Below are 15,711 nucleotides of genomic sequence, written 5' to 3' on the forward strand. Positions count from 1 at the left end.
ATTACCAGCTACCTACTGGAAATTCCAAATGGAGTGTGCTGGAAACATCTCAAACTCAACGTGTGCAAAACAGAACTTGTTATCTTTGCTTCTAAAATTTCCCCTTCTTCCAAACTTCTGTATTCCTTTTGAACATACCACAATTTTTCCGCTGTCCTACGTTTGCAGTAACAGCATTATCCCCCATTCCTCACTGTGCTTCATGCCACATATCCAGGTTTCAAATCTTGTCATTTTTACCTCTATCACTTCTTTCACATCTGATTCCCTTCCTCTACTTACTCAGCTAACACTTTTGTTCAGGTCCTCATCACCCATTGCTTAGATGATTGTTATAACTGCTTAATGAATCTCCTTACCTCAAGTCTTTCCCTAGTCTTGTCTCACCTTCACATTGATGGCAAAACAATTTTCAATTGATGAAAATCTGATTATGTCCAACCCATACGCAATCATCTCCAGTGGGTCTCCACTGCCACTGAGACAAATTGTAAGTGTCTCCATCTGACTTTGAAAACCTTTTACACTCTGACTCAACTTATTTTCCAGTCTCATTGTATATCACCTGTCTACCCATACAATTCACATGCTACAAAACAACCTTTTCTCATTTTTTCTAATATGTGCCACTCCAAGTCTTTTTTATACTTTTAAAGCGTTCATCTCTCATACTTCCCTGACGTCTCTGCTCACCTTTACCTTTGCGTTCTCTTTTTTTCCTTTAAGAGTAACTAAAGCACCACATTCTACATGCAGCTTTTTCCTTTCCCTCCAAATGCTAGTGCTCACTCTGTCTCTCAAACTATCTTATATTGATCTACTATTAATCTTATTTGTAATTATTCTCCTTATGTTTACCCTATTAGAGTATACTGAGGTATGGAATGTTTTATTTTTTGTATTTATAGCTCTACAACTTAACATACAGTAGGTGTATAATAAATATTTTTTGGTTGATTGACTATCAGTCAGGCAGGACCTCCCTTGGTGGGGAGAAAAGCAATAATGGTTCTCTATTTCCTAGAGAAGCTAAGGGTCATTCAAATAACTTCAGTTTTTCCAAAGATAATCAAGTCTGTTCTCTTCCTCCAGTCAAATTCTTGGTCCAGCTCATTCTCCTTTTGCAATATCTATCTTAGCTACATGAAAGTGTCAGTTATATGTAATATAAGCATTTTTCACTCATTTATTTTTTTTAATTAATTAGGCCTAATTCTTTTGAGTGGATCTTATGTACAATGTTCTTATTCAAATGGATCTTAGTCATAATGTTCTTCAGTTTTCCAGGTCTTAATGCAATTGGTACAATGACATTAACATACAGGAGCATTTGGAGGACTCAGAACTTTAAAGAGTCACTCTCCCATCTAGACTTTGGCTGTATCTCCTCAATGATAGTGACAAATACAGTAGAATATAGCTTTATCATTATGCAGTTGATTAAAAGATTCAGAGAATAAGAGACTTAGTGTTTATTTCTTCTTGAATACATAAGAAACAATTTGATTCAGCAGAGCAAGATACTGCCTTAAAGATTTGCCTTCAAAAAAGTATTTCATATGTATACATCAAAATTATATAAGTATATCTAAAAGGTATTAACAACAGAGAAACTAATGTTTGATAACTCTCTGATTATTAACCTAAGATATTATAATTATCAAAATAAAAATGAAGAAAACTCTTGGTTCCTAATAAACTTTAAAATCTTTTTTTAATTTTTAGTGAATATTTTTTCCATTCGATTATCCATATACCTACAAATAACCAGGTGTCTACATATAAGTTCCTAGCTAATCAAAAGTAATCCAAATATCCCATTCTCTGTCACCCTACCATGACTACTGAATGTTCACATCTCATCTGGTTAATTTACTAACCTTTCCAGTTCTCTCTTGGATATCTTGGCATCATACAGACACAGCTCATGGTACGTTACTTGGCTGTGAAGTGGATCACTGGTAGCAGCAATTATGAAAATAATTAGGGGTAGCAAATGCCAAAATGTAAAAGAGTAGAATTTCTCTGTTTCAAGCCAGTGAGAAAGATTTGATAAAGGCCCTATACACTACTGTCCTGCTATCCTCAGGCATAGAAGAATAACATTTCAGAGCTCCTAAGTATAGTGATATATAAAAAAAAGAAAGAAAGAAAGAAAGAAAGAAAGAAAGGAAGAAAGAAAGAAAGAAAGAAAGAAAGAAAGAAAGAAGAAAAAGTCTGGTTATATATAATTCACAAAAACTCACATGGATAACCTCCTCCAGGAAGATAGTTCAACTGCTTAGTAAAGATTTGAGTCCACGAGTCATTGACATCTCAATAGAATCAAGGTAATTGTTTTCACATCCCTACTGATAGCAGACCATGGTTGAACAGCTGGTTATCAGTGGGGACCCTGTGCAAAATAGCACTGCAAGGAAAGAGGAATCTTGTCTCTACTACATCTATAACACATTATACCATGATCTCTTGAGTACCCGATACTAAGGGTTTCAAAAAGACGATACTGCCGCGAATGCACAATGGGAATGGAACTATTTCAATAGCAAATGTGTGTGAAGTTTTCCTCATACAGTACAGGGCTGCTATTATAGGGTATGCAATAGATGAAGGTATTGTAAAGCCTATCCTTTGTTCTAGCCAGCCTCTAAACTGCTCATGCTTAGTCATTAAGTTACTGCACGATACCTGGAAACCAACACTGTGAAATATCCAACACTACTAATGCAAAGCAAGGGAAAGATTTCTGGCTAGGAGTGCCGGAAAGCCATTTGCTGTCATTATATCAAGCGGAAGCTCCATTTCCCCTTTTCTCTCTCCTTCTGTTATACACCTTTAAAAACAAAAGAAAGCTGAACAGGTTGAAAAGATCAGAAGCTGAACTATACATGTATCTACATATGATAAAATAAGCTCTCTCTCTTTTTTAAGAGGCAGCATTGCACAGTGATGGATAAAGAGCTGCCTCTTAACAGGGAAGACATGAGTTCAAGTTCTACCTCTTGACACACACTGGCTTTTTGACCCTGGGCAAGCAATGTGACTTCTCATTGTTATAGACCAGTGATAACAAACTCAGGTAGAACTTCAGGACACTAAGGATCCCTGAGGGTAGCATATTGACTTACTTTTACAATGTAATATTATGTTTTATTGTATTTTTATTTTGTTAAGTAATTCCAATTACATGGTAATCTGTTTCAGACCTCAGTCAGGCATATTATGAGCTGCATGGAGTCCATAGGCCAGTGTATCAGACACCTCTGCTCTAGGCAACTCTTTTTGCCCCTTATATTGTAAAGATGCTGATTTGTTCTGGTAAAAGACATTTGCTCACCAGGGAATTTCTTATAGCAGTGAAATCACAAGTCCAAATCTTATCCCTAGCCCCTACAGTGCTTTAAAGTTACAAGTGGTCTCCTTCAAAATCACTCTATGATATTGGTAGAGCAAGTACTGTAATCCCCATTTTTCAAAGAAGACAACTGAGTCTCAGAGAAGTGACTTGCTCATAGACATACAGCAATCCCATCTCTGCAATAAGGTTTAAGGACAGATCTTGCTGAGTAAATACATATCTGTCAATAGAGATGGCCTACTAACTCTAAATTCTTCTTATCAGATACCAAAATCCTATTCTAAGGTGAGTATGGCATGCCAACAGAAATAACTTAAGAGAAACACACAGTATAAACCAGGATTTAGAGAATCCAGGACAACTGTAAGGATTTTAATGGGGGTGAGATCTAGACCTCAAGGAAAACCAGGGCAGAAAAGGAGAACAGAAACTAGAAGTCCAAAACAAGATGTTTTTTGATGTTCTTGGTTTTTTTTAGAATGAACCACAGACTTGAATTACTGAGACAATTGTTATATTTTCTTCCTGTTGCAGTAGGGACTAAAGTTGGAAAATCTCAAACTTAGATATTTCAAGGATAGGTGGAGCCTGTCACTTCATGTAGCAATTCCCAATAACCAACCACCACTAAAACATTTTCACTTTCAAATATCATAACACTTTAAGTACAGATCATGCATTGGAAATATTTCTATCCCATTCTCATAATGTACTGTAGAAGAGTAGAATAATATTGATTAGTCTAAATGCCTTTGTATGTAATTTCTTTTTTTTTTCTTATAAAAACTCTGGGGAAGGTAGGAGAAATATTCATTGACCTGGGATGGGTAACATAAATCATCTAGTCCCATATACTAATTTTGAAGAAAAAGAATATGATGCAAAATAAATTAAGTGACTTGTCAATGGTCACATAGCTAATCAGTGGCAAGTAAGATTAGAATCCAATCTAATACTGAGGCAGCAAACATATCTGCCAGGTCTGGTGCTATGTGCTAAGGACATAAATACAAAGAAATATATGAAACTCCTCATTATTCATTAACTCATTCATTCATGAATTCAACAAATATTATTTCAATACTCATCTCATTAGACACTGTGATGGGCATGATGAGTGGTACGAGGAATAAGACCCTGCCCATATCCATAATATTTTTCTATCAGACATAAGAGGAATCATGGTATAGTCGAGACAGACAGACAAAGTAAGGAGAGATCTGGGTTTGAAGTCCACCTCAGATACTCACTAGCCATGTGACTCTGGGAAAATAACCTAACTTCTTTAAGTCTTAGTTTCCCCAGGTGCACAAGTGAAATGATAGTACCAATCCTGTGGAATGTCTGTGAGAATTAAATGATATTCAAAGCACTTGGCAAATCTTAGATACTAAATAAGTGTCTACTATCATCATCATCATTGTTGTTGTTGTCTAATAACAAATAGAGAGTAGAATGTGAAAGACCAATAACAGAAATATGGAGACCTGGGGAGCAGGGAGCAAGATGGGATGTCTGTGTAATGAGTAAGGTAAGAACATCTTTCCTGAGGATGATTTGAAAAAAAAAAAGAAAGGATAAGAAAAGACATGGACATAGAAAAGCAGACAATATGTTTGGAGAAACTCAACAAGACCCCTTACACATCACCATGAGCATAGCTCTGTGGGGCATACATAACGCTATAAATACCTGCTAATGTGTCCTTTTACTTACAACAGGGAGTAGCACCCAGAACTTTTGATGACCAGGCATCATGGTAATACACAAAAACAATAGTATTTGTTAGTTGACTGACATGAGTTCAGAGCAAAGGAGGTGGCCCTTTATCTGACGTTTAAAAGCAGGGATTTGTCAAGGAGCAAAAGAACTGGGGCTTCAGCCAAAAATATCATACCCTGCGAAGTTAACTATTATCTCAAATGACAAAATAAAATGGGCATTTGATAAACTCTCAGATTTTCAAAACTTTGGTAAAAAAAATCCTGAACTTAATAGATGATTCAATATACAAGAACCAATATATATAAAAGGTACATAAAAATTGATTATAAGGGATCCATAAGGACAGACTATTTACTTTTTATATATGTAAAATGTAAAAATGTATGCCTAAGATTCTTATTAATAATTGGGTATTTCAGAAGAAAGATTGGGGAAAACCTGCAAATGATATGAATTTAAAAAATAAAGCCATTGGGGCGGCTAGGTGGCGCAGTAAGTAAAGCGTTGGCCCGGAGTCAGGAGGACCAGAGTTGGGTTCGGGCCTCAGACACTTAACACCCACACAAAAACTAGCCATGTAACCTTGGGCAAGTTACTTAACCCCAATTGCCCTCCAAAAGGCAAAAAACAAAAAAAGTAAAGCCATTTAAGAACAGCTAAAAAGAGTAATTATTTTATATAAATGAGGTGCAAGGGGAAGAATTGATACATAGGAATTAGATAGGGGAGGAGGATTGGTACTTCTGGTAACCTACTTTCATTGGGAATGGGTGTAAGAGGGAATAATACATACACACACACACACACACACACACAAACACACATATATATATATATATATATATATATATATATACATATTTTTTTAAGAGTATAGAAGTCTTCCAAATTCAGAAGAAATAAAATGGTAGGGGAATATGGAGGGGAGAGAGGACAAGGGAGGGATCTTTAGAGAGGAGGGTGAGATAATAGGTAAATAGAGGTATAGAAAGGTGTTTAGATTTATGAGAATGGGAGGATTGGATAGGGATTCTTGGAGGGGAGCAGGTTATAGGAGAGCAAGGTAGTGGGTAAAAGTAAAGTAGAGGAGTCAGAAGGGATAGGAAACAAGAAATATGCATATACTTAAAAACAAAGATCAGGAGTAGAATGTTTGGGAAAGTATATGTCTATATATGTATGTATATGTGCATGTATATATCTATTGTTATGTAAAAACATATTTAAACTTTATTGTGGCCTTCTGGGGTGGATGTTGGGGGGGACGGAAAAAAGTTAAAAAGTGCAAGCAGAGAACAGAAGAAAATTCACAAGGAAGCAAAGAAAAGATGGACAGTTCTCAACACAATAAGTATTATTTATCATATATGTTTCTTGAAATAAAAATTTATTGTTAAATATTTTGAATCCTCTCTTCTGCTATGCACATGATATGTTTTTCTTTCTTTCTAAGTGCATTAAATTTTAATATTTTTATTTTTTACAAAATGTTTTTGTTTCTTTTCTCTATTCTCTATTTGTGTTCTGGCATTTGAGTCTAAAATAAAATTTTGGAAAAAAAAGGTCGGGATTTGTTTAAGATCAAGGATATAAAACAAGTGCAATAAAGCGTAAGGTGCATACAAAAGAAGTACAATCACAATTGTTTAATTTCTGAGAGCATCCCAATTGAATTGACAGGAGTAGAATATTGTGATCTAACACCTTGCACCCCCAAAGAGCTTTGCAATCACATTTTGTTGTTGTTGTTGCCAAGGTCTCCAATTAATCTCATTAGAAGCTTACAGTTTTTAAGTGCCTCATCCCCTCTCTTCAACACTGTTTACTGTATAATCCAGACAACCTCAGATGATTTCTTTTTTTAAAAAATAAATTTATAATGCAGTTACTGCTATTAGGGTGCATTATAACTAAAAGATTAAGCCAGTTAAAACACAGAAACAATTACCAAATCTCATTCAGCCAGATGCTCTAATAGTATAAGCACTCTGGTTCCTGACAAGAGCAAGGATGATGGGAGGGTGACCTCTCTAAATTTTATATGTGTTTCACATACATATACAGTACCTTCCCTAGGAAGATCTGGAGAATATTATATGACAAGAAGCTCATCTCCTTTTTCCTTTTTCAATGCCTTAATATAAACCCAGGATTCCCTTTAAGCATCCAGAGGGTCTTCCTTCTTTGAATGACCTGATGTTTTGATAAACCCATTCCATTTTGTCACTATTGACTGGAGGGAATTCTGGGGAAAGCTCACATCTGAGGTCAATGTCTCTACCTCAAGATCAGCTCCACGTTCAACTTCTACTCACTCTAAGTATTAACATTTTTATTCTCTTTCCTAACCAGATTTCTTCTATTTCACTGAGCAACTATTACCAAAGTTAAATGAATTATATGGCTTAAAAGGTCATAAATCCTGCTGGAGAATCAGCTCAATAGGGAATTTTAATAAGGACAATTGCAAGATGAAAATTTGGGGTTAGAGGATATTTAAAATGCTGTGTTTGTCCTTTGAGACATTAGCATTTCCCATCTTGAAGTAAAAGAAGGAAAAGAGGACTGGCCTGGACTAAAGATCTCTGGTAATTATGCATTTGATAATGCCCCTTATTCTTCAAGATGCTGATTGAATAGTTATCTTACCAGTATTTAGCCTGTTTTATTGGGAAAGTGTTAGAATAGGAATAGTGGAAGGGAGATTAGGAAGCTGTCTAATATGAGTCCTTGTTCTTTAGGTAGAAATAAAGCATATTGCATTAATTTTATTGGAATTCCCTTTAAAAAACAGACTCCCCAGATTCAGAGACTTTCTAGACTTTGCTGACATTTCAGTATTGGAAAAAAACAGCAAACAAAGAAAAACAAAACTCCAATCAGTATTCTTAGGAGAGTTATTATGTATAAGTCTGTGCTAGGAACTCTGTGGGGGACACAGCAAAATTGAAGATATGATTCTTGCCATCAAGGAACTTACAGTCTAATTAGATAGAATTTACTTTATTAAGCACATGCTATTTTGAAAGCACTTTCCTAGATTCTGAGAGGATAAGGTTTAAAAGAAAGGGGGAAAACATTACCTGTCCTCAAGGAGTTTCCTCTCTTTTCCATAAGTTACAAATGAAACATATGAGAAAAGGGAAAAGATGGCAAATGAAGGGTACAGGGAAGATGTGCCAAAGAATTTGTGAGAAGCTCTGCATCTTGAACCTAACCCAAATCTGCTTGTTGTAATTTCTTCCCTTTCAGTTGAGCTGGAGAACTAAGTACATTATCATTTCGTGTCCTTGGAGACAATTACAGAGACAGACTTCTCTTAAGCTTAAATCACTTTAATTCCTTTAAACTTTTTTTCTTCATTGAACCTATAAATGTTGAGTTTGTCCAGTTGACACATCAGAATTCCAAATGCTTAGTGATTTTTGGTTTTGTAGTGCTAAAATATGACAGGTTTATTGTTTGTTTATTTGTTTTATTTTGTTTTTTGCTGGGGTCTTTTTGTGAGGATAGTCTACGATGCCTGTGATGAGATCAAATTAAGAATTTTTTTTTTAATTTGATTAGAACTTTATCTCCAAATCGCTGTTCTTTCCATAAAGAAATTATGGCTGTTTTCAGTCCAGCAGGGATCTTGGTGAGGTGAGATTCATGAAATTCCATTTATCTACTGGAGTGTGAAAATTAAAAAAAAAAAAAACTTGTATTTGTCAATACATTTTTCAGGGTTTTTTCCCCCCTCAGGCACATTGGAAACTCATTATCTGTGGGGTTAAAATTGTGCTTGATTTTTAACTCCATGAAGAAATTTAGTATCTTGTCTGATGATTTTTTTTTCTCTCTGTTTGGAAAATTGAATATTCAAATATAGCAATTTGATTTTCTTTTGTTGTTGGAAAAATAACTTTGGAATGTTTCATTTGATCACTCTGAGTCACACACACACACATAAACACACATATATATATGTGTGTGTGTGCATGTGTGTGTGTATGTATATGTATATGTGCATGTTTTCCCTAAGAAAAGGAATTTAGCAATGTTGTCAAGCATAATGTGATCAAAAAATGTTTGGAACTTTTATACTGGAAACTTGATTATTCATTCTAATAAATGGAAAAGCACTAATGATTGATCCAAAAGAGGTTAATTTTCTTTTCCATTAGTATCTTATCAGGATTTTAACCTTGAAATTCTAAGTTCTTTATAATGATTTCAGAATGGTTGAATGCTTGTCAACAAATTGTGAAGTGCTCTAATTTACTGTATATTTTATGAGCTTACTATAACTTTATTTTTGTGTATCTATTCATGGATTTTTCAGTATTTTGTTGTGTATTTTTTATCCTTTCCTGGAAAAAAATGTGGTAGTTTCTCTCTCTTATTTTGTTTTTATTAATTAATTTATTTTTTGTGAAGAAAAGGTATTAATAACAAAACTAACAACAAAAATAATGATGTTAACACATTACATTTATAAATGTCATAGGATTTACCACTTAAAGAGCATTTTTACATAAATCATCTCAAAAGATGCTTATAAAAGTCCTATGAAAAGGGGATAAAATTTCAGAAACATTGAGTAATTTCCCTTTGGTCATAATACTAATAAGTTCTAGGGCCAAGATAAAGCCTAAACTGGTGGTTTTTCCATTGTGCCAGGTTGCCTCCACTTGGTCAGAAGAACTGCCACGAAAAACAAAAGAAGTTTGAGGATAATTCTGCCAGTAAGTGTGAAGGGCTTGGAAAATTTTTTAGTGACTTGAATAGAGAGCTTGAAGTTTGTCTTTCTCACATGAATCCACAACTGCTCATTGTACACAGTGAAGGTTAGCTTCATTCCTAATTCACATAATGTATCCTTTTTCCAAGTTATCAGAAAGAAGGAAGTACAAAAAGTAGAAGAGCTATAAAGCAGAAACAAGAAGAAAAAAATCTGAAATATCAATAGAGAAACCTGACATTTCAAAGCTGGAGAGGAAGAGAAAATGACAGAGGAGAAAGGGAATCCTGAACACCTGGAGCTTAATGCTAGATATGAAGTTCTTTCCACAGAGGAGAGAGAGCTGTGTCCTTCAGAGTAGAAACAACTTCTTCTGTTCCAAGGAATGAAGATGTGTTCTAGAGTTATATTAGGAGAAACATTATCCAGTAAGAGACAAAGGAAAAAGTGACAGGTAGTGGTAGCCAATGACTCACCACTGAAGTGTACTGTCAATGTGACCTTAACAATATGCAAGTACATTGGCTTTCCAGGGCATGTAACTCATCAAGGGTGCAATGAACAGCTAATACTTCTCAAACCTCAGGACTACTCTTCACTTCCGGTGATACACATAGACAAATGATACCACCAAAAGAAATTTAGAAAGCCCTGATAACAATTAAGCATCTCTGGCAAGAAAGAAAGATCCACATGCTTATAGGAAGTCTTTTCATCTCCAATACCATGAAAATGCAAGAGTTTCAAAAGACAGATTTAGAGAAGACAACAGGGGATGGCACAGAGGTCTGGACGACGGGGAACACAGAAGTCCTGACGAGGCCTGATCAACGAGGCGGCAAGTTGACCCACCAACTGCGAGGGCCATTGCCAGGCCTATCACTGCAGGGCTGGGACTGGACCAAGCAGGGTAAGAGTCAAATGCAGCTACTCCTGGAACTACCAACCCACAGCCTGGAAATTTAAAAAGCCCCTATCTGGACTTCCAGGGACCAGGATGGCAGAATGAACCCAGGCTGCTCCAATCCCCCTCCCTCTGACCCTGAAAACATAGTAATTATTGCCCCAAAGCAAAACTTTAAGCAGTAAAGCCTTGGGAATCCTAGAGGAAGGGCATGGCTAGGGCCCCGCCTCAAAATGGGTAAAAGGCAGACTGCAAAGACAAAGACTCTGGAGTCCTACTATTGTGAGTGGGAGGAACCAAATTCAGAGGCAGACTGTGTTGACTCCACACCCACAGCTGAAGCCTCTACAGGGAACTTGGTCTCAAGCATAGAAAGCATTCTTAGATGAGCTCAAAAAACACTTTGAAAACCAAATTAGAGAGATAGAAGATAAAATGAATAATTCTTTTAAAATCAAAATTGCAAAATTAGAAAAATATTACAATGAAGAAAACAGCTCCTTAAAAAGAAAAATGTGTGATATGTAAAAGGAGCTTCAAAAACTAACCCAGGAAAATAATTTACTAAAAACTAGAATCAACCAAATTGAAGTGAATAACTCTATGAAGAACCAAGAATCAGTCAAACAAAACAACAAGAATGAAAAATTAGTAAAAGAGGTAAAATATCTCAGTGGAAAAATAGCTGACCTGTAAAACAGATAAAGGAGGGAGAATCTAAGAATCATAGGCCTACCAGAAAATCATGAAGAAAAAATGAGCCTGGACAACATCTTCCAAGAGCTCATCACGGAAAATCATCCTTAGATACTAGAACCAGAGGGTAAAATAGAAATTGAGAGAATCCACTGGATACCTCCTGAAAGAGATCCCAAATTGAAAAGTCCACAAAATGCTGTGGCCAAAGTTGGAGGGGGGATGGGGGAAGATATGGGAGAGAGCAGATAAGGGGAAGGGATATTCAGTGGGATCACTGTTTTGGGATGGTCATAGGGAAAATCGGGGAGAAAATTTGTAACTCAAAATCTTGTGGAAATGAATGATGTAAACTAAAAAGTTAATTAATTTTTTTTTTTTAAAGACAGATTTGGGAAGTAAACTACTACCGTGTTTCCCTGATAATAAGACCTATCCCGAAAATAAGCCCTCCCCTTACTGTGTAAGATTCCTCTAAAATAAGCCCTCCCCCGAAAATAAGCCCTATTGAGATTGCTACTGTAGTGAAGGTGATTCCCTGCGCTACACGCTACATTAAGGTACCCTCTGTATGCACCGTCACCCCCTCCCCCGGGTGAAATGCATGCCGCGCTCCGAGCTGCATCCAATCAGAGCTGTAGCAGTGAGCGCATCATCCTGTTCTTCCCCAGTGATTTGCTTATTGAATAAAGGTACATTTTTTTGTTCACATTTACCTGTTTATTAAAATTGCTGTCAATGTTCATTAAAATAAGCCCTCCCCTAAAAATAAGCCCTCTGGTGTTTTTCTGTCCAAAAAAATTAACAAGACAGTGCCTTATTATCGGGGAAACATGGTAGTTAAGAAGATGGGACCTGGAAATGAGAATCATATTTCTTTATCATGGCTGAAAAGAGGCAACATGTAAGCTCTTCATCAGGATAGAGATAAGATAAGATAAACGTATGGATGGAGTCTTACAAATTTTATCTAAAGAATTTTTATAACTTGGAAAATGCTGGGGGTATAGTAAGGAAAGGAACAAAATTCCCTACCTACTAGGCTAGATACCATATAGGGAAGCTACAGTGTAAGGAGATGTAATGGAAATTCAAGAATAGAGATGCTTAGAAATTCACACAAGATAAAAACCTTAGAAAGCAGTGAGCAACAAAACCCTTAGCTTCAGATGTCTGCACAAGAAGACACAATAAGGGTAAGAAATGCAGTGAGCTTTATATACACTAATGCAAGGAGACATTGTTACAACTAGAGGTAGAGGAAATTGGAGCCCGTACTTAAATATGGATCTTGAAGGGCATATACGTATTTTGATTATATCTATCTATAGAGATTAGATAGACAAATAGACAGATAGACAGGAAGGAAGGAAGGAAGGAAGGAAGGAAGGAAGGAAGGAAGGAAGGAAGGAAGGAAGGAAGGAAGGAAGAAAGAAAGAAAGAAAGAAAGAAAGAAAGAAAGAAAGAAAGAAAGAAAGAAAGAAAGAAAGAAAGAAAGAAGAAAGAAATATATGTGTGTGTATCTATAAATGGATGGATTTGTATTACATCAACATACACAGGTAAATATAACTCATATACAAGAGAAGACAATACTGTGGACATCTAAGGATCAAAGGAGGGAAAGCAAGTTATAATGTTATTGGAATAAATTGAAAATAAAACAAAACACCGAGACAGAAGGAGGAAATTGATGACTTTAGGAAATAAATCACAAGCCTGGCATGGAGGTATGAATTGATGATATAGTAATAGAGCACAATAAATTACCCACACATCTGCTAAAGCACAGGTTTTCTCTCTTCTCCTCATTCTCCCTTCTCCCTCCCCAACTCTCTCTCTCACACACACATACATACATACATTCATACATACATACATACATACATTCATACATATATTCATACACACATACATACATTCATACATACATTCATACACACACACTAATGAATTCCTGGCAAAGATATAGAGTCAAGAGAGATATAACTGCCAGAAATGCTAATGTGATCACAGTCATCATTAAGAAAATTATTGTGAAATTGGTAGACTTGCTTAACTCTTCCCTGATCACATACGGAGTATTGTGCCATGGCAATTCTGGATGGGACATTTTAAGAATTATATGAAATGTCCAGAGAAGAGTGACCAGAATGGTGAAAGAGCTTAAAACTCTGAAAATTAGTTGATGGAATTGGGAAGGTTTAAGGTAACGGAGAGAAGACTTAATGGGTTCGTGGAATCTGTCTTCAATTATCTGAAGGGCTATAATGTAGGAAAGGGCTTGGATCCGTTCTTCTTGGCCCCAGAGGGAAGAACAAAGAACAGTAAGGTACAATTAGAAGAGAAAAAATGTGTTTCAATATGAAAGAAAAACAAAACAAAACAAAAACCGAGACCAAAGACAAATAAACAAACACTTATTAAAGCTTGCCAAACCTGACTAAAGTGGAATGGGCCGCTTCGATCCATAGCGCGCTTCTTCTTCTTGATGGGATCTGCATATGAAGGCCCGACAGTCACTTGTTAGGGCTGGGACGGATATGATTCTTGTTCAGTTCTCTTCCCACTTTCATGATCCTAAGCAATATTTTTCAAATGCTCTAATGCAGATGTAGGAATTCTATGACAGAGAAGCCATTGCTTATCTTTTCTTGGATAGACACGCAAGAAGCATTTACCAAGTGCCTAACGTATGACAGGCGCTGTGATAGTCACTGGGAGGCTTTCTCTTCTCTTTCTGCACTCTTATTCTTGGTGACCTCCTCAGAGCCCAAAGATTTGATTATCATCTCTATGTAGATGATTTTCAGATTGATTTGTCTAGCTTTAACCCCTTTCCTGACTTTCATTCTCACTTCTCCAAATACCTTTTGGACATCTCGAACTAAATATCTCATAGACATCTTAAATTCAGCATATCTGAAACTGAACTCAATACATTTCCTTTCTCCTCCTTCCCCAACTGTCCCTACTTCCTAAGTTCCCTATTATTTTGGAAGGTACCACCAACCTCCCAGGTATCCATCTTCACAACATAGATGTCATCCTCAACTCTTCATTCTGTGCCTCCCCCAACCCCAGTTTACTAATCAGTCATGAAGCTTATCAGTTCTATCTATACTCACGTGTGTCCCTTCTCTCTTCTGATACTGAAATCACATTGGTGTAGGCCCTCATCATCTCAAACCTGGAATATTGCAATAGCCTGCTGTTTAATCTCTCTTTACTTCAAGTTTCTTCCCACTCTAGTCCACCTTCTAATTAGCAGTCAAATTTATCTTCCTAAAGCACAAGTCTGATCAATTCACTTCCCTATATCACACCCAATTCAGTCAACTCCAAATATAACCTGGTCCCTTCCTAACTTTCCAGTTGTCTTAAAATGTACATATCCCAAGTATTCTACAAAATGATGACACTGACCTCTTTGAAGTTCTTTGCACAAGACAATCATCTCCTGACTCAAAGTATTCCTTAGCTGTGCCCCATGCCCAAACTCTCTTCATCTTTTCCTCCTATTTTCCCTACATGTCTTCAAATTTCATCTAAGGTTGTACTTTCTGAAGAAAACTTTCCAAATCTCCCTCTTGATTATCTCCAATTTATCCTATTTATATCTTGTTTGTACAGAGTTGGTACATTTTGATTCCCGTATTAGACTATAACCTCCTTGAGAACAGAGACTGTTTTCTGTATTTATGCTAGACTTGCTGAGTAAAAACAGTTCTCCCCTCAAGGTACTTACATTCTAGGGGGAGATCTGGTATACTTGTTACCTAGGGGGATGAGGAGAAAAGGCCTCTGGCAAAAACAAAACAAACAAACCCTCTGAACTGAGCTTCAAAGTAAACTGAGGATTCTATGAAAAAGTGGCATATAGAGAGTACATTTTTTGAATTATTAATCTATGGAAAGGAATGGAAATGGGAGGAGTGTTATGTACGAAGAACAATAAAGAAGGGCTCTTTGGTTGCAGCATAGAAGGCATGAAGTGAGTGGTATATAACAAAATTCAAAAGGTAAAGTGCAGCCAGGATGTAAAGAGCTTTGAATGCCAGAAAAGTTGATATTTGTTCCATATAGCCTGATATGGAGCCATTGGAATTGATTGCATTAGGGAGATGCTTGGTTAGGCTGCACTTTTGGAAAATCATTTTGGCAGCTGTGTGGAGGATGGATTGGATTGGGGAGAGACTTGAGACAGGGAGACTAATTAGGAGGCTCAGTCCAAAATATTTATTTTTGCTGCTAATGACTTTTTCTCTGAGATTACCTTACCTGTACTCAAACTGGATCTGGCAC

At 36.4% G+C, this 15,711-nt stretch overlaps 1 pseudogene; it reads left to right on the plus strand.

Annotated features, from left to right (window-relative positions):
- The first annotated feature begins 10,532 nt into the window (after nt 1-10,532).
- LOC138172850 (taste receptor type 2 member 3-like) overlaps nt 10,533-15,711 on the plus strand; it is a 43,318-nt pseudogene continuing 38,139 nt past the window's right edge.

This window comes from Petaurus breviceps, unplaced genomic scaffold (assembly GCF_028583685.1).
Source record: "Petaurus breviceps papuanus isolate PSGF00001 unplaced genomic scaffold, PetGlider_PUasm1.0 551, whole genome shotgun sequence".
Taxonomy (NCBI): domain Eukaryota; kingdom Metazoa; phylum Chordata; class Mammalia; order Diprotodontia; family Petauridae; genus Petaurus; species Petaurus breviceps.